A 22,500-nucleotide genomic window follows, 5' to 3' on the forward strand; every position below is an offset into this window, starting at 1 on the left:
ATAATGTTTCAGCTCCTGTACATTCCAAAATAATTTGATGGCATCCGGTAACCGTTGATTTTTTCTCCTTGGATTAAATTTCAGAGCCGTGGCCTGCGGCGAGTCAATAAATGCAATTAACTGTCTGTTAATTACTGTTGCCATTTTATTGAAATTGTTGACTGTATGATAGAATATCTCGTTGCCGTTGAGTCGTTGTGTACCGACTTCCTCTGATCAAACATTCCCGTGAAAATCAAGCGACAAATGTTGACCTTGATTTTGTAATGTAAATGAAACAAGTAAAAAATGCTCCGAAGTTTCTTCGGCGTGGTCGAGTTTTCTGTACAGCCGCTGCAGTGTATTATCAAGACCACCGAAAAGAAGACTACTAAGGTGGTTTGGTCATGTCATGCGGATAGAAGATCACATGTGTAAAAGGGTTATGAAGAGTGTGGAGGTGGAGGATGGAGGGAGAAGGAGGGGAAGGCTAATAAAAAGATAAGATGGAAGGATAAAATAACAAATGACATGCGGGAGAAAGCTTGAAGAAGTCAGGTTGCATTGGGCAGAGGTGGGAGGTGAAGAAGGCTGATAAGAAACGGCGACCCCGTCTAGAAACGGGTAAAACTGAAGACAGTCCCGTAGGGGGTTAGTGCCGTCAGTGAACCTCATGCGGTGCACTGTAGGCGTTACTTAAGGTTCTTTGCAGCGTGCCTTCGCCCCTAGCTGCAACCCCCTTCGTTCCTTTTACCGATGCCTCTCTCATCCTGATGTAAAATGAAATATTTCCATTTTTTGGGGGACGGAGGACAGGTTGACGCAATGTCCATTTGGAGCGCTTAAACGCCATTCAGATTATTCAACAGCAAATGCCGCGGTTTAACCGGTGAATGATTGACAGCAATTGGTCCTCCCCAAATCGCCGCAGTCAGGATTATCATTGGAGGGTCTCAGTTCGTTTGCTTTTCCTGGTCGTGCGTTTTCTGTGCTTGCTAAGTGGCCCCTGGTGGTGGAATGTTGGTTGGAATGCAATGCATGCATTTTACATATTTATGTTCACGGCAGAGATGTCGTGCAGTACTCCATGCATACACAGAGACACATATATACATATACATATATATATACATATATATATAAATTATATATATATATATATATATATATATATATATATATATATAAATATATATATATACACACACACACACACATATATATATATATATATATATATATATATATATATATATATATATATATATATATATATATATATATATATATATATATATATATATATATATATATATATATATATATATATATATATATATATATATATATATATATATATATATATATATATATATATATATATATATATATATATATATATATACGAGTATATGTACTACAGTATGTATGCAATCATGTATGTATTTATATAACAAGAGAGAGAGAGAGAGAGAGAGAGAATTCTTCTTCCAGCGCTCTGAAAGGATTATATATATATATATCTCTCACTTTCCAGACCACGTCGGATGCTGTGCATTTGACGCGTTTCGGGAAAAAAAGGATCTTGAATATTCTCCCCCCAGGGAATAAAAAAAAAAAGAACTGACGATTGCCTTTGGTACCCAGTAATGGCCCCGTCATTGTTGATGGACATTTCTCTTTATCATATCAAACGGAGTATTTTTCACGGTCTGGTGCTTCCGAAGAGTTATTTCCATTGGATTTGAAAGCAGTCGGTGCTTTCGTTTATGGGTTTTTTATTTTTTTTTTTTTTTTTTTTTGCGTTTTCCAATGCGCCGTGAACAACTTTTATTTTTTTTTTTTTTTTCGCGATTGGAGCGAAACTATTATTCTCTGAACTTGACTGTGTGGGAAATACTTCCTTTTACGGCGATATTCTATTCGTTATCAGTGATATTATTTTAATAATTCTGGCACACTGATCACCAGTAGTATTATCTAATTCTGATGATGATAACATGGATATATGTCCGTTATTGATAACTCTACTAGGAGAGTAGCGTGTGGTGCACTGTAGGCATTACTTAAGATTCTTTGCGGCGTCCATTCGGCTCCTAGCTGCAACCCCTTTCATTCCTTTTACTGTACCTCCGTTCGAATTCTCCTTCTTCCATCTTGCTTTCATCCCTCTCCTAAAATTGTTTCATAGTGCAACTGAGAAGTTTTCCTCCCGTTACGCCTTTCAAACCTAACTAGTCTCCATTTCCTCATCAGCGCTGAATGACCTCGTAGGTCCCAGAGCTTTGCCTTTGGCGTAAATTCTATATTCTATTCTAAGCGATAAGAACCCCGTCTTTTAATTAAAAGGAAAATAGGCAGCGTGCCCTTGGAACACGTGGAACAAAGAATTCCAATCTCTGAGAGAAAATAAAAGGAACTCGAGTTTGCTACGCTTTTATTTACCCATCTGTTGAGAAAACTGCTCTTTTATTTCGTATAAAAGAGTAATGAAACGTTCATTGTATTTTTATGTCGCGAATAAACCCTTGAAGCTTAACGATACGAGATTGTGATTCTTTAAAAAAAAAAAAAGACCTTGTTTTTATTGTCGCAGTGCGTCTGTATTGTAAATATTGAATAAGATCTTAAGATCCTTAGGTATATCTTTTATCCTAATGCCTTTCTTAGCGTCTATCTTCGTCCTTGCTTTCTCCTTAATCCCGAGGTCCCTCTTTTCTGTAGTTTTGCCGGTACATCTTCAGATGGTGCTCCCGGAAGGCTGAAAGATACTAGATTTTGTATTGCTGGTTTTTTTCCGTACTCGTAAAGTCGATATCAAACAACTCGGTCTCACAAGGTGTTTAGAGGTTATCCAGTGATTTGGGCTTATCGCTATAGCCTAAATCGTATATATCCGTATACATACATACATACATACATAATACATACATACATACATAATACCATACATACATATATATATGCAAATATAAATATTACATACATACATGCATATATACATACAAAGAAACATTACATCATAATACCACTGGGTATTTTACTTACATCCAAAAATAAATATTGTCATCATTTAATATACATACAAAGAAACGTTAATACATAATACCTCATAAGTACATACTCTCTCTCATACTCAACATAAGGTCAATCCCACTGGGTCTTTCCCTCTCTATCTGTTGTCATCTTTGAATTTAAGAACCTCTCTCTCTCTCTCTCTCTCTCTCTCTCTCTCTCTCTCTCTCTCTCTCTCTCTCTCTCTCTCTCTCTCTCTCTCTCTCTCAGTATTTTTTAAGAATGATTTTTATGAAATATCGTGAAAAATCTTTCATGGACAGTGGCCTCTCTTTAGAGGAAGCCCTTAAGAGGGGGATTCTCCAACCTATTGAAAATTGTTGTGTGGAGAAACTACCTCCAAGAAGTGATGGAGATTTGAGGCGAAGGGGTGTGTTGGAGGAAGACAGCCATTATGAAGGAATTGTTGGAGAACGATGAAAATAAAAGTATAGAAAAACCTTTGTTATTTAGAAATTGTTGGGGGACGACGAAAGTAAACAAGTGAAAAATGCGCCGAAGTTTCTTCGGCGCAATCGAGTTTTCTGTACAGCCGTTACAGCGTTTAATCAAGGCCGCCGAAAATAGATCTATCTTTCGGTGGTCTCGGTATAGTGCTGTATGAGCCGTGGCCCATGACACTTTAGCCATGGCCCGGTGGTGGCCTGTCCTATATCGTTGCCAGAAGCACGATTATGGCTAACTTTAACCTTAAATAAAATAAAAACTTCTGAGGCTAGAGGGCTGTAATTTGGTATGTTGGATGATTGGAGGCTGGATGATCAACATCCTAATTTGCAGCCCTCTAGCCTCAGTTGTTTTTAAGATCTGAGGGCGGACAGAAAAAGTGCGGACAAACAGACAATGCCGGCATAATAGTTTTCTTTTACAGAAAACTAAAGGTAAAGAAATAAATGAAAGGCTTTATTATATATTTATTGAAATTATTCCCTTTTTTTGGTGATGATGATACTATTACCATTTTCGCCAAGGAGGAAGTATTGTTAATATTATTCTTGCATTAAGATTTCTTCTTCTTCTTCTTCTTCTTCTTCTTCTTCTTCTTCTTCTTCGTTCCTGAACGGATATTTCACGCCTCCGTTTTCGCTCCCGAATGGAAATTTCCATATCATAATTGAGGAGTCGTGAATGAGCTATTATTTATGAGTCTCGTGAAGCAAAGATAAGAATTTTCCCCTTCTTGAGAAGGAGGGAGAGAGAGAGAGAGAGAGAGAGAGAGAGAGAGAGAGAGAGAGAGAGAGAGAGAGAGAGAGAGAGAGAGAGAGAGAGAGAGATGGTGGCTGAAAGAAGGGAAGGGATTTTTGGAGGAAAGTTTCCTCTTCTCTCTCTCTCTCTCTCTCTCTCTCTCTCTCTCTCTCTCTCTCTCTCTCTCTCTCTCTCCAGACACAAACACAGGTATGAAATGTGTAAATTGAACCAATTTTTTTTATCACGAATGCATTAGTTTTTTCTTATTCTCAGTGTCTTTTTTTCAGTGTCTTTGCTCTGTGCATACTCAAATGAAATGCATTAAAAACATCAGTTAGATTATTCATGTACTTTTTGATAATATGTATGTATGTGATCTAGCAGATTGTCGTGTTTCATAGATATAGTGCGATTGTGTGTTTGTTTTTTCATGTTTATAGTTTTCTTTCCCATGTTAACATTAAAAAAAATACGACCATGTCTTTTTCAGTCTTCAAATTTTTGTTTCTTTTACGTCAAGATTTGATGTAATTACATCATATACTACGCAATATGTTTATATTTTATTTTAGGTTAACTTTTCAAAAAATTACGAACCATCTTTTTTTTTCATCTTCAAATTTTTTTTATTTTACGTCAAGATTTGGTGAAATGTCATTATATACTGCGAAGTCATTGTATTTCTTGTATACCTGTCAGCATTATATCCCAGACTCTATTTTTACTCAGACGAAAGCACAAAGCAAATTTTTATCGCTCTTTTACGAGATAACACATCTCATGCAATAATTGAGACTTCAGATGAAATAATATTATACACTACGCAGCCATTTCATATCTTTTATATGCGCCAGCGTTATCTCAGGCATTAATTTTACCGAGACGAAAGTACAAAGCAAATTTTTATTGCACTTTCACAAGATAACACATCTCACGCAGTAGTTTAGACTGTTTGCCCAACCGAGGAGGAGAATAAACGGAGGGAAATATTTCCAAGTCAGCTGGTCCAAAAGGGTGTAAAGGAAAGTTTTTTTTTTTTCATCTCAAGCAGAGGAGACTTTAAAGGCGCCATTGCAAGGAACGGCAGGCGTGGCAGTTTTTCATTCGTGTGTTTCCGCTTGTGAACGCCTTTCTTGCTATCTGTCTTGCACGTTCGCTTACGTTCCTTCACGTTTTTTATTCTGTTTTTATACCAATTATTATTATTATTATTATTATTATTATTATTATTATTATTATTATTATTATTATTATTATTATTATTATTATTATTCAGAAGATGAACCCCATTCATATGGAACAAGCCCACCGAAGAGTATCGTTATTCCTTTTACTGTACCTCCGTTCATATGACCTCCTTCTTCCGTCTCGCTTTCCACCCTCTCTAACAATTGTTTCATAGTGCAACTGCTTGGAGGTTTTCCTCCTGTTACGCATTTAGAACCATTTTACCGTCAATTTCCGTTTCAGTGCCGAATGACCTCATAGGTCCAAGCGCTTGCCCTTTTTGGTCAAAATTTTATATTCCATTCCATCACCAATAGATACTTTCGAGTCTATCGGGGAAGAAGTCGAATAAACGTTTCATACACTCTTCCTCGTCTGTTATGTCTCCGCAAGAACTTGCAGGAAGGAGAGAGAGACTTCTGAGCAACGGGATGTGGGAGGATTCTGCATCTGCTTGCTTGCGTGTGCTTTCATCCGCTTGCAGTCGGTTGCTTCCTTTATGCTCCCGTCGACCTCTCCCCAGCCCTGTTGGAACTTCAGGAGTTCGGTTTGTATTTTAATATTTTAGTTACGTTTTTACTTGTTTTTTAGTTTGTTAGTTTGAGAAGCTCAATTTGTATTTTAATATTTTCCTTACATTTTTATTTATTTTTTGATTTGTTAGTTTGTCTGTTTTTGTAATTGCTGGTCTCATCTTTCTGTATTTCTTTTGTCTTCTGTTACTTCTTTCGAATGAACACCTTGATATTCTTTTGAAAGTTTCAAGAATTTCAAGTCAGTGGCCCTTTGTGGGCTTGTTCCATATGAATGGGGTTTTTCATCTTCTGAATAATAATAATAATAATAATAATAATAATAATAATAATATATGTATATATATGTATATGTATATATACGTATATATACGTATATTATACACATATATATAGATATAGATAGATAGATAGATAGAGAGAGAGAGAGATAGATAGATAAATAAATAGATAAATATATACATAGACAGGTAGATGCATGTATGAATATTTGCATTCATGTGTATATATATGTGTATATATATAGTATGTGTATATACATATACATATATATCTTGACATCCGTATTTTCATTTTTAATACCCGACAAATTACCCAATGGATTGCGTACCTTCTCACGGAAGGCAACTCCATTATCCCCTGGGGGAGGGATGGTGGAGGTTTTGGTGTGGGATGAGGGGGGGGGGGAAGACGCTAGTTTGTCTTAGTGAAAAATGATGATCTGATGGAATGAAAAATTAACTTCGCCGACAAGATGAAAGATAATGTTCTTAATGAGAGGGGGTTTAGCGATGAGTGGTGAAGTCTGTGATATTGATGATGATGTCGTCGTAGGGTGAAGGATAATAAGTTTATGTATGTATGTATATGTATGTATATTATATACATACACATACAGTATATGTATATATACCCCTTCTCCTGGGTCCCAGCACCCCTTCTCCTGGTTCTACAATGAAATTCGTCTCCTCCAAAACTCCCTAAAGGGATTTCTAAAAAAAAAAAAAAAAAAAGGTAAATAGAAGATGCTTACCTTCAAATTAGATCAGCGTCTCGGCTAAAGCGCCGACGAGAGAAACATTATTCGGCTTTTAACAGATTACGTAACACGAAGTTCAGAAGTAACAAAAAAAAATAAATAATTATATAAAAGTAGCCTTAAACCCAGTCACGTCTTTTCATCGGCTCCTTTTTTTTTTTTTTTTTTTTATACTTAATGCAAGCTTCGTGAATTTCGTTTCAATTACGAACTGGATTCGTAAGCCGGGTTGAAACGGTCGTGATTATGCGGATATTTCTGGGGTTTTCGACCGAACGGGCGCGAGTGGCTTGGTATTATCCGAATCAGATTCTATAATGAAACCCAGGTGGTAATTTAGAATGGCAATTTGCGCTGAGTCTTGATGAAGACTTGTACGCTAATGAAATTTTTTTCCAACCGGAGGATTTTTTTCGAATTTTTTTTTTCTTTTTTTGCGTGTCTCAGATTTTTTTTTTAAGTCTCTGAAGATTTTTTTGGCGTCGCTAAGGATCTTTTTTTTTTTTGTATTGTTTTAAGTCTGTGAAGATTTTTTTTTGTGTTTCTGAAGATTTTTGTGGCGCCGCTGAGGATTTTTTTTTTTGTCTCAGAAGATTTTTTTTCGGCGACGCTGAGGCTTTTTTTCGCCGTCTGTGAGGAATTTCTATTTTTTTTTTTTTTGCGTCTCTGAGGAATTCTTTTTATATTTTTTTCTCCGTCTCAGGAATTTTTTTTTTTTTGCGTCTCTGAGGAATTTTTTTTATATTTTTTTGGCGTCCCTGAAGAATATTGTTTTTGGCGTCTCTGAGGAATTTATTATATATTTTTTCGCCGCGTCTGAGGAAATTTGTTTATATTTTTTTCGCCGTCTCTGAGGAATTTTTATATAATATTTTTTTCGTCGTCTCTGAGGATTTTTTTTTTTTGACGTCTCTAGGAATTTTTAAATATTTTTTTCAGCCGTCTTGAGATTTTTTTTTTTTTTTTTTTTTCGCAATCTCTGAAGAATTAAAAAAATTTTTTAGCGTCTCAGGAATATTTTTTTATACATTTTTGGGGTCTCCTAGGATTTTTTTTTTTTCAGGCGTCTCCGTTTTAGCGGAATGTTTTCGCTCCATTGAGTCGATCTCCCAATTTTCAGGTGTCGTAATTTTGCTCAGCGTGTTTCTTGACAATTCCTTTTTTTTTTTTTTTAAGATCGTGTAATGCTTATTAAGATGATTATGACTTGTGAAGCTCTTGTCTTGTGATAATATATATCTATATATATTATTTTCTGAAAGTATTGAATATATATAGAGTTTTATTAAATATATAAGAGCTTTTATCTTTTATCGGTTCAAATTATTTAAGAAAATATTCTTATTTTAAGTTCCTATCTTCTGACCATAGATAGTACGAATTAATTCGGTAAATCATATTTGTTCTGTATGTGCGCGCGCGCACACACACAAACACACACGCACACACAAACAAACGTTTGAGTGTAAATATACATAATTATATACAGTATATATTATGTATTTTTAAGAGAGAGAGAGAGAGTTGTGTACACAGTAACACATACTGACATATATACATTATAAATATATAATATATATATATATATATATATATATATATATATATATATATATATATATATATATAGTATATATATATAGTCCATTTTCTTGCCCATCAAATTTTCAGATTTTGAAGTAACTAACATCATTTTTTTTTATTTTACAAAGAACCCGCCTCTAATATTCAAATTTGTTTTCTGAAGTTCTTACACATCATTTCACAATTTAACCTGACTCTTGCGTGGACGCTTAAAGTGATGAGAATGTGTTGGAATTTGAGAAGGTGTTGGAATTTTATCCTCTCTCTCTCTCTCTCTCTCTCTCTCTCTCTCTCTCTCTCTCTCTCTCTCTCTCTCTCTCTCTCTCTCTCCTGAAAAGGGAATTCTTCTAAATTCCTGATCTTTCTTCTCTGTTTATATTCCATGTTTTTCAGCTTTTCTCCCGGAGGAATTTTTATTCATGACCTTTCTCTTCCATCCCCCCCTTTTTTTTTTTGCACGTTTCTCTCTTCTTCTCTTGTCATTTTGGTATTTTTCTAACACCCTGTCGATCATGTGTTGGTAACGTATGTAAGGTCATACAGACACGTACGTCATATATAGACATGTATATATATATATATATTATATATATATGTATGTTTATATATATATATATATATATATATATATATATATATATATATATATATATATATATATATATATATATATATATTAGGCATCTTCGTCACTTAATCTTATTCACTTCGGTAGAATACTCAACAATGAAATCGTATTTAAGACCATAATTGATATAGCAGTGAATGACGAACTCGCCCCCTCAAGAACCAGTAAATAAAAGGAGATCTGAGCAGAGAATCACTTTCCCATGATATTCCTTCAGGCGTGGCTGGTGGGGGGAGGGAGGGAGGGTGCTTGGAGGGGTAGGAGGGAATCCCTCCCTTTTGAAAAGATATACAGAGACATGTCGCCTCTCAGAATAAACTGAATTGCAAAAGAATTGCGCTCTCTCTCTCTCTCTCTCTCTCTCTCTCTCTCTCTCTCTCTCTCTCTCTCTCTCTCTCTCCCCCATTGAATCCCTGTGACAGGCAACTCCAGCTGTGCCGCCGCTGCTGCTGCAGCTGTGATTAAACTTCGGAATATATTCTTCACGACTTCGGGCTTTTATTTGGAATATTCCGGATTTTATTTGGAATATTCCGGATATTATTTGGAATATTCCCCCTTACGTCTTTTTCGCTTTTTTATTCGCGGAGTTCGCTTTCTCTTCGACGACTTCAGGATTTTCGCCGCCTTCGAAGTTCGCACAAAGAGAGAGAGAGAGAGAGAGAGAGAGAGAGAGAGAGAGAGAGGGATCTTTCGCTCCGTAGCTATTAGTATTGTTTTTGTTTTTCTTTTGTTAGTGTGTTTATGATTGTTTATGTTTTTATGTATGAGAGGATTGATTGATTAATTGAGGGTTATCTGGCGTCACAACTAATGTATGAGAGGAGACAAGCAGTAAGGAAAACCCCAAGAAAGTCATTAGTGGTGGAATTTCTCCGTAGGGGGTTAGTGCCGTCCGTGCGCCTCCTGCGGTGCACTGTAGGCATTACTTAAGATCTTTGCAATGTCCTCTTCTGAGGCCCTTAACTGTAACCCCTTTCATTCCTTTGACTTTACCTCCGTTCATATTCTCTTTCTTCCATCTTACCCTAACAATCATTTCATGGTGCAAACTGCGAGGTTTTCCTCCTGTTACGCCTTTCAAACCTTTCTACTGTAGTTTCCCTTTCAGCGCCGAATGCCCTCATAGGTCCCATCGCTTGGTCTTTGACATAAGTCATATTTCATGAGTGGCGGAGTATTTGAAGGATGCCCTTTGCGTCAGCAGCCGTTGGAAAATAAGATGATGATGATGGTGATGATGATGAATACATGAAATAGAAGAAAAATATCTTTGGTGGCATTGACCCACGTGATTATGAGTCCAGATAACTCACTGTTAATTAATTATCGCCTGAACACACTCAGAGTTCGGAGTCAATCCACTCCACAGCAGAATCAGCTTTGAACTCCGTTCCGACAAGACTCAAGCATCGTCAGGAAGTGGCATGGAATTTCAGTCACTCCAGGTTTCAGTGAATTAGCTGGTTTAATAACTGCGTTCACAGTGACGATAGATCCTCAGGAGAGAGAGAGAGAGAGAGAGAGAGAGAGAGAGAGAGAGAGAGAGAGAGAGAGAGAGAGGAGACAAGCCGTATTTCGAGAGAGAGACAGAGAGAGAGAGACGATAAGGCTAATAAGCATGCCGTATTTAGCGAGAGAGAGAGAGAAGAGAGAGAGAGAGAGAGAGAGAGAGAGAGAGAGAGAGATTAACAAACATGCCGTACAGAGAGAGAGAGAGAGAGAGAGAGAGAGAGAGAGAGAGAGAGAGAGAGAGAGAGAGACTTACAAACATTCTGTAATTCGAATGGACAGTAAATGAATTTTCCAAACATCAAAGATAATAAAATTACCCCTTTATCAACATTTACACAAAATAGCGAAATGTATTTGATAAAATATAGAAAATATTAAAAGAAAAATAAGAAAATGAAAACACGACTCAATTTCTCCTCTCCGAAAATGACCGAGGATCGACAGTAGGCAATAGAGAAGTCTATCTGGAATGCATCTTCTTCTTCTTCTTCTTCTTCTTCTTCTTCTTCTTCTTCTTCTTCTTCTTCTTCTTCTTCTTCTTCCATTCTGCCCGCGTCACGTTATCTGCCCTGTGCATTTATTGGCCGGCGCCAGTGTCAGAATTCTGATGAATCCCATTCCGAGATTTTCCTTTGATGGACGGTGGGCAATTATTCTTAAGACTGAGTTAAAATTTTATTGTTATTTTCTTTACTTGTCTAAGTGAAGTAGCAGTTATCAATCATATCATCGCCAGTTATCAAACATATACATATGTATATATATGTATATGTATATATATTTGTATATATATGTATACTGTATATGTGTATATGTATATATATTTGTATAATATGTCTGTATATATATAAATATATATTTAAATATGTGTGCCCGTGTTCGAGAGAAATGAAATATTATTATTAAATGAATTGTGAGAATCATCTACACGTGCTGCGTATTTCATTTCGCTTTGGTGACGGCGAAAAGGGTTTTAATTTCCGAGTGGGGTTGGGGTTGGGGGTTTATAGTTTTTGGGGAGGGGGGGCGAGAGTTTGTTGATGGTGTAATAGTGTAAGTTAAAGTTTGGAAGGTCGGTTGGGGAGTAAGTGAACTGCCGAGTATTGCTGTGACGGTTGTGATTCAAAGTTTTTTATTTATAAAATTTTATATATTATTATATCTATTTATTGATTTATTGTTTTATTTTTCTTTTTTAATAAGTGGGATCTCTTCTTTCTGCATTTCCCTTTACCTTCTCTTATTTCTTTCTAATAAACACCATAATATTCTTTGGAAGCTTGAATTTCAAGTCAGTGGCCCTGTGGTGGGCTTGTTCCATATGATTAGGGTTCATCTTCTGAATAATATAATAATAATAATAATGAAATAAGCATCGCTTATTGTCAACCTCGTCTTCTAAATTCAGCAAAATTTTCTCTCTCTCTCTCTCTCTCTCTCTCTCTCTCTCTCTCTCTCTCTCTCTCTCTCTCTCTCTCTCGTTTCAGAAAGCACCGTTACGAATTATTCTATGATTTCTGATTTCAAATCAAATCATAGCACTTAATCTGAAGATCAGTAAGAAATAAAAAAAAAAAATATAATAAAAATTAAAATAAAAAATTCTGCCGAGTATTGATTATTCTTTTTAAACCTGACATCTCTGATAGAAATATGGACCACAAAGACTATCTAAAATATTCCGTCTTTTTGTTTTTTGTAATTTTTTTTTTCCGGGAGAGTGATTGTGTCTGTTGGGAAATACTTCCCAAAATTTCGTAATCAGATCACATTCTCTCGTCCTGGCAATTGGATGCCTTATTAAGGTCGCTGAGGGGACCAATTTCATCACACGAAATGGGATTCCGCGGGAATGATTCCCGGGGAATGATTCCGGGGCCGTATTGATGCCGTAAGTAAATCGAATTACGGCCTTTCCATAATGACATCTCTTAATCTCAGTCTCCCCGCCTTCCTTATTTTCCGGATCCCGTAGGGGGGGGAGGGTTTGTGCCGTCAGTGCACCTCATGCGGTGCACTGTAGGCATTACTTGGGGTTCTTTGCAGCGTTCCTTCCTTCGGGCCCTAGCTGCTGCAACCCCTTTCGTTCATTTTACTGTACCTCCTTTCATATTCTCTTTCTTTCGTGTTAATTTCCTCAACCCTTTCCTGACAATTGGTTCATAGTGCGGCTGCGAGGTTTTCCTGCTGTCACACCTCACACCTTTCAAACCTTTTACTGTCAATTTCCGTTTCAGCGCTGAATGACCTCATAGGTACCAGCACTTGGCGTTTGGCCTAAATTCTACATCCTATTCTATTCTTACTTTCCGGAAGAGATTAAATACGAATTAATCGTGTAGCCTTAACTGTTAGGGATATTATTGAGCACTCTTGAGGACAGAATAAAATATAGAATTTAGGCCAAAGGCCAACCGCTGGGACCTATGAGCTCATTCAGCGCTGAAACGGAAATTGACAGTAAAAGGTTTGAAAGGTGTAACAGGGGGAAAACCTCAAAGGAGTTGCACTATAAATCAATTGTCAGGAGAGGGTTGAGGAAAGTAAGATGGAAGAAAGAAAATACGAAAGGAGGTACAGTAAAAGGAACGAAAGGGGTTGTAGCAGCTAGGGGGGACACTCTTAACTGTTAAGAACACAATCTACTCATCCCTGCGCATCTGGCAGCCCCATTGGAAAGCAGTGCTTAGCGGAATTGGCTGAACTCGTTACGGCCAATATCGCGGGACTTACGAAGCCATTCCGTGCCCATTGTCTGACTCGGCCGGGGCATTCGTTGGCATTAATGTTTGGTGCATCAGCTGCAAGCACACTTACAGAATGCAAGAACAGCGCCCCGAGCTAACTAACACCCCCGGTGGGCTGATGACTTAATTACCACTTAATTACCATACAAAGGACCTCGGGGTAGTTAGCATGCAACACCTGCACCTCGTTAACAAGGCTGTAGTGGGTCCTGGACATGTTTAGGTTGGGGGTTGTGGGGGGTTTGCATGGGGGGCGGTTATGGTAGGGGGTGGTGGGTGGAAATTAGGTGTTTCAGCTTTCTCCCCCCCCCCCTCTTCTCTCGTCGTCAGTAACCGCATTTAGAGCCTTTATATAAACTCTAGTTTGGCTTTATTTGGACACCCTCTACCCCCAACCCCCTAGAACACACACACACACACACGCGCGCGCGCGCGCGCTGCATGCCAATGGGCTGAATCTCCCAGCATGAAAACACGGCCAATTTTTAATAAATGTGAAATTACATTTTGAAAAGGTATGACTTTTTTTTATGAAATATTCTCCATAAAAATTAAATTTAATTCAATTTGACCGAAATGTTTTTTGAGGGAAAGAATTTGATTAACCACTTCAACTTATATTTGACAGTTTTGTAGAGTTTATCTTTTTTGAATATATCAAAAATACAGAAATATAATAGATCCTTAAATAATTTGTAAGAAACAAAAGATTATACACTTCGGTGAATGTTTGTGTGTGAGTGTGTGTGTGTGTGAGAGAGAGAGAGAGAGAGAGAGAGAGAGAAAGAGAGAGAGAGAGAGAGAGGCAGGATATCGCCTCTATATCTTGACGTACATACTTCGAGACCTATAATATGAACTCCATTAATGTGATTGAACGGTGAACCAGAGAGAAAATCCAATTTTCTTGGCTGACGTGAAAACAGAATTGGAATTCCAGATTCGTTTGCAGACTTGTGTCCTGAGAGGAATCATTATTACTTTTCTCAGTTCCTGAGCCCTCTGGGTAGTTACTGTTTGGTTAAACAAAGGGAAAATGTTTGTTGGGTTATTTTTTCTTGGGAATAGAAGTGTCTGTCCGTCCGTGCTTTATCCTGTCCGCCCTCAGTTCTTAAAAATTACTGAGGCTAGAGGGCTGCAAATTGGTATGTTGATCGTTCACCCCCAGTCATCAAACGTACCAAATTGCAGCCCTCTAGCGTCAGTAGTTTTTATTTTATTGAAGGTTAAAGTTAGCTATAATCGTACTTCTGGCATTGCTGTAGGTACCTACAACATAGGCCACCACCGGACCGCGGCTGAGTTTCATGGGCCGTGGCTGAAAGCCTCATAGAGCACTGTATGCTGTACATAAAACTCGACTGCGCCGAAGAAACTTTGTACTTCTTTGTTTTCATTAACCGAGAGAGAGAGCCACTGAGTTATGGAGACTAACCATACAATCTATATCAGGAAGAAAGAAAAGTTATTATAAAAAAAACAGAGAAATTAAATAACAAAATTAATGGCGAAGAAACAACACTTGTCAGTCGAAAGATACTTTTATAAAAGTCATCCCTCTTCTCGATTCTGCTTCGTTAACGTTTTCTTCGAGATCTGAAGTGTTGCGTTTTCTCTTAGAAAGGATATTGGCAATGTTTTAAGTTTTATTGTTTTATTCTATAAAGGAGGATATATAATTTATAGTTTTCATTTACTCTATAAAGATAAAGTTTTGTTGTTTTTTTTCTATAAAGAAGGGGGATATAAAATTTGTATTTTGATGTGTATTAGATTCAACATCTTTTAGTCATTTCTGGAATGAAATTTGATTTTTTTATATAAAATATCTATTCGTACAGAAGTCTACTCAGTTACACACACATTATGTATATATATATATATTATATATATATATATATATATATATATATATATATATATATATAGAGAGAGAGAGAGAGAGAGAGAGAGAGAGAGAGAGAGAGGTAATCGACTGGTAACTCTGACTATTACAATTAGGCTATATATATATATATATATATATATATATATATATATATATATATATATATATATATATATATATATATATATATATAGTATGTATATGTGTGTATGAATATTTGTATGCTTGTCGCATAAACAGCAATTAGTTTTATTTTAAGTATATATTTATACCTATAGAGTGGGTAACCTAACGCCCAATTATAGGCCCGAACGAATCTAGGAAAAGGAAAAAAAAAATGGAATTGCCAACGAAGAGATGAACGGCAGTCCTACTTCTCCAAAGAATAAATGTAATTAAATGTAATTGCCATCATTATCATTTCGTTGTTATGTTGGTAGCTGGTTGGCTGAAAATAAGGTAGCCTTATGTCAGCGCGGGTTTTTCTAACGCGTGGGAAGGCTTCGAATGGTGTAATCCAAACCGGTGTTATTGGAAGAAAAAAAATCCGGGTTTTTATGTCTGCAAGCAAGCTTTCTGCGTCCGCTTTATAGTCTCTTTCCACTTTCACGAAGAAATATATAGGCAATGTCTGTTCTTCCAACTTTTTACGTGGGGAGAGAGAGAGAGAGAGAGAGAGAGAGAGAGAGAGAGAGAGAGAGAGAGAGAGAGAGAGCAGCAGTAGTGGGTTTTATGTTGAAGGTAAGTAGAGTTTACGATTCCAGTTCCTTTCTGTCTTTCGGAAATAGGGCCTCATTATCCCACTCTCCCCCCCCTCCCCCAGCCCTTTTTCCATCCACTCCCACCCCTTCCGTTGACTCTCTCTCTCTCTCTCTCTCTCTCTCTCTCTCTCTCTCTCTCTCTCTCTCTCTCTCTCTCTCTCTCTCTCTCTAAATAAATAAATAAATAAAAAATAAATAAATAAATTAAAGTCTTCCAGAGATGGGTTGAGCATTATTGCTGTACGTTTTTATTTGATTTTTCAATTTTTTCTCTCTCTCTCTCTCTCTCTCTCTCTCTCTCTCTCTCTCTCTCTCTCTCCTCCCGAGGCAAGAGACAAGGTAGAACCGACCTTGCGCGAAGGGAATTCGTTCATTTGGCGTTGGTGGCTAACTAACGAATTATTATTATTATTATTATTATTATTATTATTATTATTATTATTATTATTATTATTGGAAGATGGAATAATTCATTTCTTTCCTTCCTTCTTCTTCATCTTGGTGTTGATTGTCGCCGGGAGCAAACACATGACTGGAAAGGAATTTCTCGGAAATTATTTTATTTGAATTATTGAACGTGTTTACCCGAACTCGCGGCAGGGAATGAAAGCCCGTTAATTATCTTGATGCCTTTAATATTGTTTTGATTATCGTCCATTTTATCACTGGGTATTCAACCGTAGTGGGGTAGTGCCGTCAGTGCACCTCATGAGGTGCACTGTAGGCATTACTTAAGGTTCTTTGCAGCGTTTCTTCCTCAGGCCCCTATCTGCAACCCCTTTCGTTCCTTTTACTGTACCTCCTTTCATATTCTCTTAATTATATCGTAGGAATGTTTTCGTATATATTATTTATTGCATTTGTTATTTATGTAGCTCAGGGAATTGTCATAATGAGGTTGTGGTACTGATCATTTATTTTTTATTTGAATCAATTTTTTTTTGCCGTTGCTTTTAAGTAAGCGTGAAATATTGAAATATTTTAGGGAATAATTTATTTCGTTTACTTACGATATTTATTGTCGGCAGAGGAAAATGATTTAGGGGTTATTGAGCAGAGAAGATTATTTGTGCAGTCCATTTCTTATGAGGTGAATGATAAATGAGGTAAATTCATATCGATTTTACGTGGCGCGAGTATGAAGGAGAAGAATTCTCTCTCTCTCTCTCTCTCTCTCTCACTCTCTCCTCTCTCTCTCTCTCTCTCTCTCTCTCTCTCTCTCTCTCAACTTATCCACGGTGTTTCCAAAAGAACAGGTTGAGTGTGAATTTCTGTGGTGGCTAAACCGAATTCGCTCTGTTTGGGGATTCCACCAGCCCTTTCCGTGTTCCCTTCCCGTGTTCCCTCACTCCGTGTTCCCCTCTCCGTGTTCCCCCACTCCGTGTTTCCCTCTCCGTGTTTCCCTCTCCGTGTTCCCTTCCCGTGTTCCATTCTCGTGTTTCCTTCCCGTGTTCCATTCTCGTGTTTCCTTCCCGTGTTCCCTTCTCGTGTTCCCCTCCCGTGTTTCCCTCCTGTGATTCCTTTCCTTTGTTCCCCTCTCGTGTTTCACTCCCTTGTTCCCTTCCTGTGTTCCCCTCCCGTGTTTCCTTCTCCGCTCCTCCCCGTTTCTCTCTCTCGTTCCCCTACCATGTTCCCCCTCCGGTGTTCCCCTCTCTTCTGTTTCCCCCCCCTCTCACCGTGTTCCCCTCCCGTGTTCCATTCTCGTATTCCCCTACCGTGTTCACCCTCTGGTGTTCCCCTCTGGTGTTCCCCTCCCGTGTTCCCTTCCCGTGTTCCCCTACCGTGTTCCCCTCCCGTGTTCCCCTCTCGTTTTCACCCTCTCGTGTTCCCCTCAGGTGTTCCCCTACCGTTTTCACCCTCTGGTGTTCCCCTCTCGTGTTCACCCTCCGGTGTTCCCCTCACGTGTTCCCCTCCCGTGTTGCGCGTCCTTCTTTCCCTTCTTCCATGGCTTTTGCACACCCATCCAGTTAACGTGGAGGCGTGCGAGTGGAAGAAGGACACAGGAAAGTGTGGGATTCCTCCCTGAAATCGGATTGGATGCCGAGGGATTGGGTGGGATTAGAGCCAGAGATTGTGGCATTAGGCTCTCTAGCCTTCTAGATTTGTAGTGGCTTTGGAAAAGGCTACGCACACAGAGAGAGAGAGGGGGGAGGTTAGGACTTGGTAGAGAGAGAGAGAGAGAGAGAGAGAGAGAGAGAGAGAGAGGGTAGGACTTGGTAGAGAGAGAGAGAGAGGAGGAAAAGATTGTGTACTACTTTGTAGGGAGAGAGGAGAGAGAGAGAGAGAGAGAGGAGGAAAAGAGTGTGTAGGACTTGGTAGAGAGAGAGAGAGAGAGAGAGAGAGAGAGAGAGAGAGGAGGAAAAGAGGGGGTAGGACTTTGTAAAAGAGAGAGAGGGAGAGAGAGAGAGAGGAGAAAAAGAGTGGGTAGACCTTGGTAAAAGAGAGAGAGAGAGAGAGAGAGAGAGAGAGAGAGAGGAGAGGGGAGGAGGAAAGAGAGGGTGGACTTGGTAAAGAGAGAGAGAGAGAGAGAGAGATCTTTCTGGATCTGGAGCCGATTTTTACTTTCATTGTTTTTCCATTTTTGTCGTTTCAGAATTCTGTCCTTATACACAAGGGGTTGGGCGTGTTGAAGGTTGTTTTGGGGGGGGGTGTGCAGTTAAAGATTCTTTGCCTCCCAATAGAATATTAGACACTTTGTTTATTTGCAGTTAGTTCTAAGGATACTAAAGGCGGTGAGCTGTCGCCCAGGTAAAATGGCGTTTCCTTTTTTGCCCCAACCTTTGTTTGCCTGATATTTTCTGGTGACCCAGAGTTTGTTTGCCTGATTAAAACTCTATTTTCTCTCTCTCTGAGGCTCCAGAGTTCTCCCAGACTCTTCTCTCTCGGTAACTAAAAAGTCTTCCAGAGATGGGTTGAGAATTATTGTTAAGCACGTTTTTTTAATATTTAAAAACTCTCTCTCTCTCTCTCTCTCTCTCTCTCTCTCTCTCTCTCTCTCTCTCAAATAAAAAAAGTCTTCCAGAGATGGGTTGAGCATTATTGTTAAGCGTTTTATTTAATTTTTAAAACTCTCTCTCTCTCTCTCTCTCTCTCTCTCTCTCTCTCTCTCTCTCTAAAAAAAAAAGTCTTCCAGAGATGGGTTGAGCATTATTGTTAAGCGTTTTTATTTAATATTTAAAAACTCTCTCTCTCTCTCTCTCTCTCTCTCTCTCTCTCTCTCTCTCTCTAAATAAAAAGTTTTCCAGAGATGGGTTGAGCATTATTGTTAAGCTCTTTATTTAATTTTAAAACTCTCTCTCTCTCTCTCTCTCTCTCTCTCTCTCTCTCTCTCTCTCTCTCTCTCTCTCTCTCTCTCTCTCCTCCAAATAAAAAAGTCTTCCAGAGATGGGTTGAGCATTATTGTTAAGCGTCTTTATTTAATTTTTAAAATTCTCTCTCTCTCTCTCTCTCTCTCTCTCTCTCTCTCTCTCTCTCTCTCTCTCTCTCTCTCTCTCTCTCTCTCTCTCTCTCTCTCTCGGTCTGTGTTGCAAGGTATAATGTACAGACAAAGCCGGCACAATAGTTTTCTTTTCAGAAAATTAAAACTGACTAGAGATGTGAGGTGTGTGTGTGTGTGTGTGTAATTCCAAGTAAAAAAAAGTTTTTAATGTTGTGGCTGAGAAAATTTCAAGAGTTTTTTTTTAGACAAATGATGCTCACTTGAAATAGGAATAAAAACGAATAAGTGTTGTGTGATGTGTGTGTGTGTGTACTCAATTTTTTTCCTGTTCAAAAACTTTTACAGCTTCTACAGGAGTCATCACAGCGAAAGAGGGAACGCACACATTTTGAGTAGCAATTTCCTGCCGAAGTTTAATTGGATTTTTTTTCCTTCCCGGGAGGAAAAAGAGAGAAAAAACAACAGATCTCCTCCACTTGGCGCTACTCGAAAACTTCCGAGGGACGGTTGAGTTGACAATCTTGAATTTTAATGGACAGATTTTGGCTTCAGCGTGACGGAACGCTTTCCCCTTTGTCATTTGGACATAAAGTTTTAATGGACAAGTTTTTTTTTTTTTTTGGGGGGGGGGGGAGGTTGTTTCAAGTGGTGAGCCTGTCTTCCTTTGTCGGTTCAACCCGAAGTTTTAATGAATTGTTTTTCAATCGAACGCGGTAGGCCCACGTCCCATTAGCTGTGTCCGTTTTGTGAGATTGTTTTGGGGACACGTTTTTATTTCAGGGTGATGTACTGAATCCATTTAAGTGACGCGCGATGATGGTCCTTTATTTCCCACGCCATTTCATCCTAAACTTCGTTGGATCCATTTGGGCGTCAGGATGGTGATGTGTCAATGTCTCGTGTGATATTTCATCCTATATATATTTTTTTATTTATTTATCAATTTAACTCCTTTTATTGAACCAATTTGGTTTCGTATGACGAAGGGTCTTTAAATAGTGTGTGATGCCTTTGTTTGCCATGTAACTTCATTCCAAAGTACTGAACCAGTATCCCGTGGCCCCCTCATGGGTTAGTGCCGTCAGTGCGCCTCGTGCGGTACACTGTAGGCATTACTTGAGGTTCTTTGCAGCGTCCCTTCCTTAGGCCCCTAGCTGCTGCAACCCCTTTCGTTCCTTTTACTGTACCTCCGTTCATATTCTCTTTCTTCCATCTTATTTTCCACCCTCTCCTAACAGTCGATTCATAGTGCAACTGCTTTGAGGTTTTCCTCCTGTTACACCTCTCAAACCTTTTCACTGTCAATTTCCGTTTCAGCGCTGAATGACCTCACCGGTCCCAGCGATTGGCCTTTGGTCTAAACTCTTGTGTTCTATTCTGTTATCCTGTGCGTAACTGTAACCCAGAATATGAGAACGAAATGTGATGAATAAGTTTACTCATCATCTTTTGGTCTCATCATTAGGGTACTTGTTCCATCTGCCAGTTGTCTTATGAATGACCTTTATTAGCCCCAAAAAAAAAAAGCTCCCTCCCACGTCGAAAATATGCTGACATTTCTCTTCATATTCCATAATTGCATCCACGTGTGTCTTTGAAGCGACGACAAACATCCGTATGGGTGCAAACGTTGAAACCCTCACGGAAAATCAAGCAAAAATCAAAGACAAAATCAGTGTAGAGGTTGGGAATCTTTCTGTCAGTGTGCTGAACAATTTAGACCTGAGGGAAAGCACATATTGATTGGCTGATTGTAAGATTGAATGAAGACCTCACAAAAAGTTAAGCAAAAATCAAAGACCAAATCAGTGTAGAGGATGGGAATCTTTCTGTCAGTGTACTGAACAGTTTAGACCTGAGGGAAAGCAGAAATTGATTGGTTGATTATAAGGTTAAATGAAGGCCCTGTGGTTATTACTTTCCTTGTGGTTTTTACTTTCCTTTCCTATTTTGTCTAGATTTAACATCAATTCTTTCTGTATTTCCCTTTACCTCCTGTTACTTCTTGCCAGTGAACACAATAGTTTTGGGAAGCTTGAATTTCAAGTTAATGGCCCCTTTGGTGGGGTTGTTCCATATGAATAGGGTTCATCTCCTGAAGAATAATAATAATAATAATAATAATAATAATAATAATAATAATAATAATAATAATAATACAATAATAATAATTGTAATAATAATTAATGTTTGTTGTTACGTGTTTCAATCATGCACATTCACCATCTTGAATGTTAATTCAGATACAAGCATACACATGTGTAGGGTATTTATAGCTATTTACAGCAACAGGGAATGAGGGACTTGGTACTTAATCGACTTGGGTGGGTTGCAGTTGTGGTGTTGGATAGGGACTAGTAATGCAAGTGGAAGAGGATTAGATATATGTATATATATATAAAATTTATATATATACACATATATATATATATATATATATATGAATACAAATACAAACACACACATATATATATATGTGTGTGTGTGTGTGTAGCCCAAGAGTGAGTTGACAGTGACCCCTTTATCTGAAAGTCTAACCAGTCCAAACTTTGTAGATCTAAAAGAGAGAGAGAGAGAGAGAGAGAGAGAGAGAGAGAGAGAGAGAGAGAGAGAGAGAGAAAGCCAGCCCAGGACAAATTAAACCATTTTACAAACACCTGGAAACCGACTGGGAAAGACAAAAAAAAAAAAAAAAAAAAAAAAAAAAAAAAGAGGAAAAATAAAAACCAGTTCAAACTTCTCCCCAGTCCAGTTTTTCTCTCTTTCCTTTTCCCGTTTCCTTGTTGTCACTTATTTATTGCTTTTCGGTCTCCCAGCGCTGCCGCCAAAGGGGGTCGGGGAAAAATTGTCGCCCACCAAACTGACTTGGTGGACAAAGGGAGCTCTGGGGAGAGAGA

At 38.2% G+C, this 22,500-nt stretch overlaps 1 protein-coding gene across 10 annotated transcripts in view; it reads left to right on the plus strand.

Annotated features, from left to right (window-relative positions):
- LOC136856597 (ligand of Numb protein X 2-like) overlaps positions 1–22,500 on the plus strand; it is a 582,959-nt gene that overhangs the window by 401,448 nt on the left and 159,011 nt on the right. The window lies entirely within an intron of this gene.

The sequence above is a fragment of the Macrobrachium rosenbergii genome, chromosome 36 (genome assembly GCF_040412425.1).
Source record: "Macrobrachium rosenbergii isolate ZJJX-2024 chromosome 36, ASM4041242v1, whole genome shotgun sequence".
NCBI classification, from domain to species: domain Eukaryota; kingdom Metazoa; phylum Arthropoda; class Malacostraca; order Decapoda; family Palaemonidae; genus Macrobrachium; species Macrobrachium rosenbergii.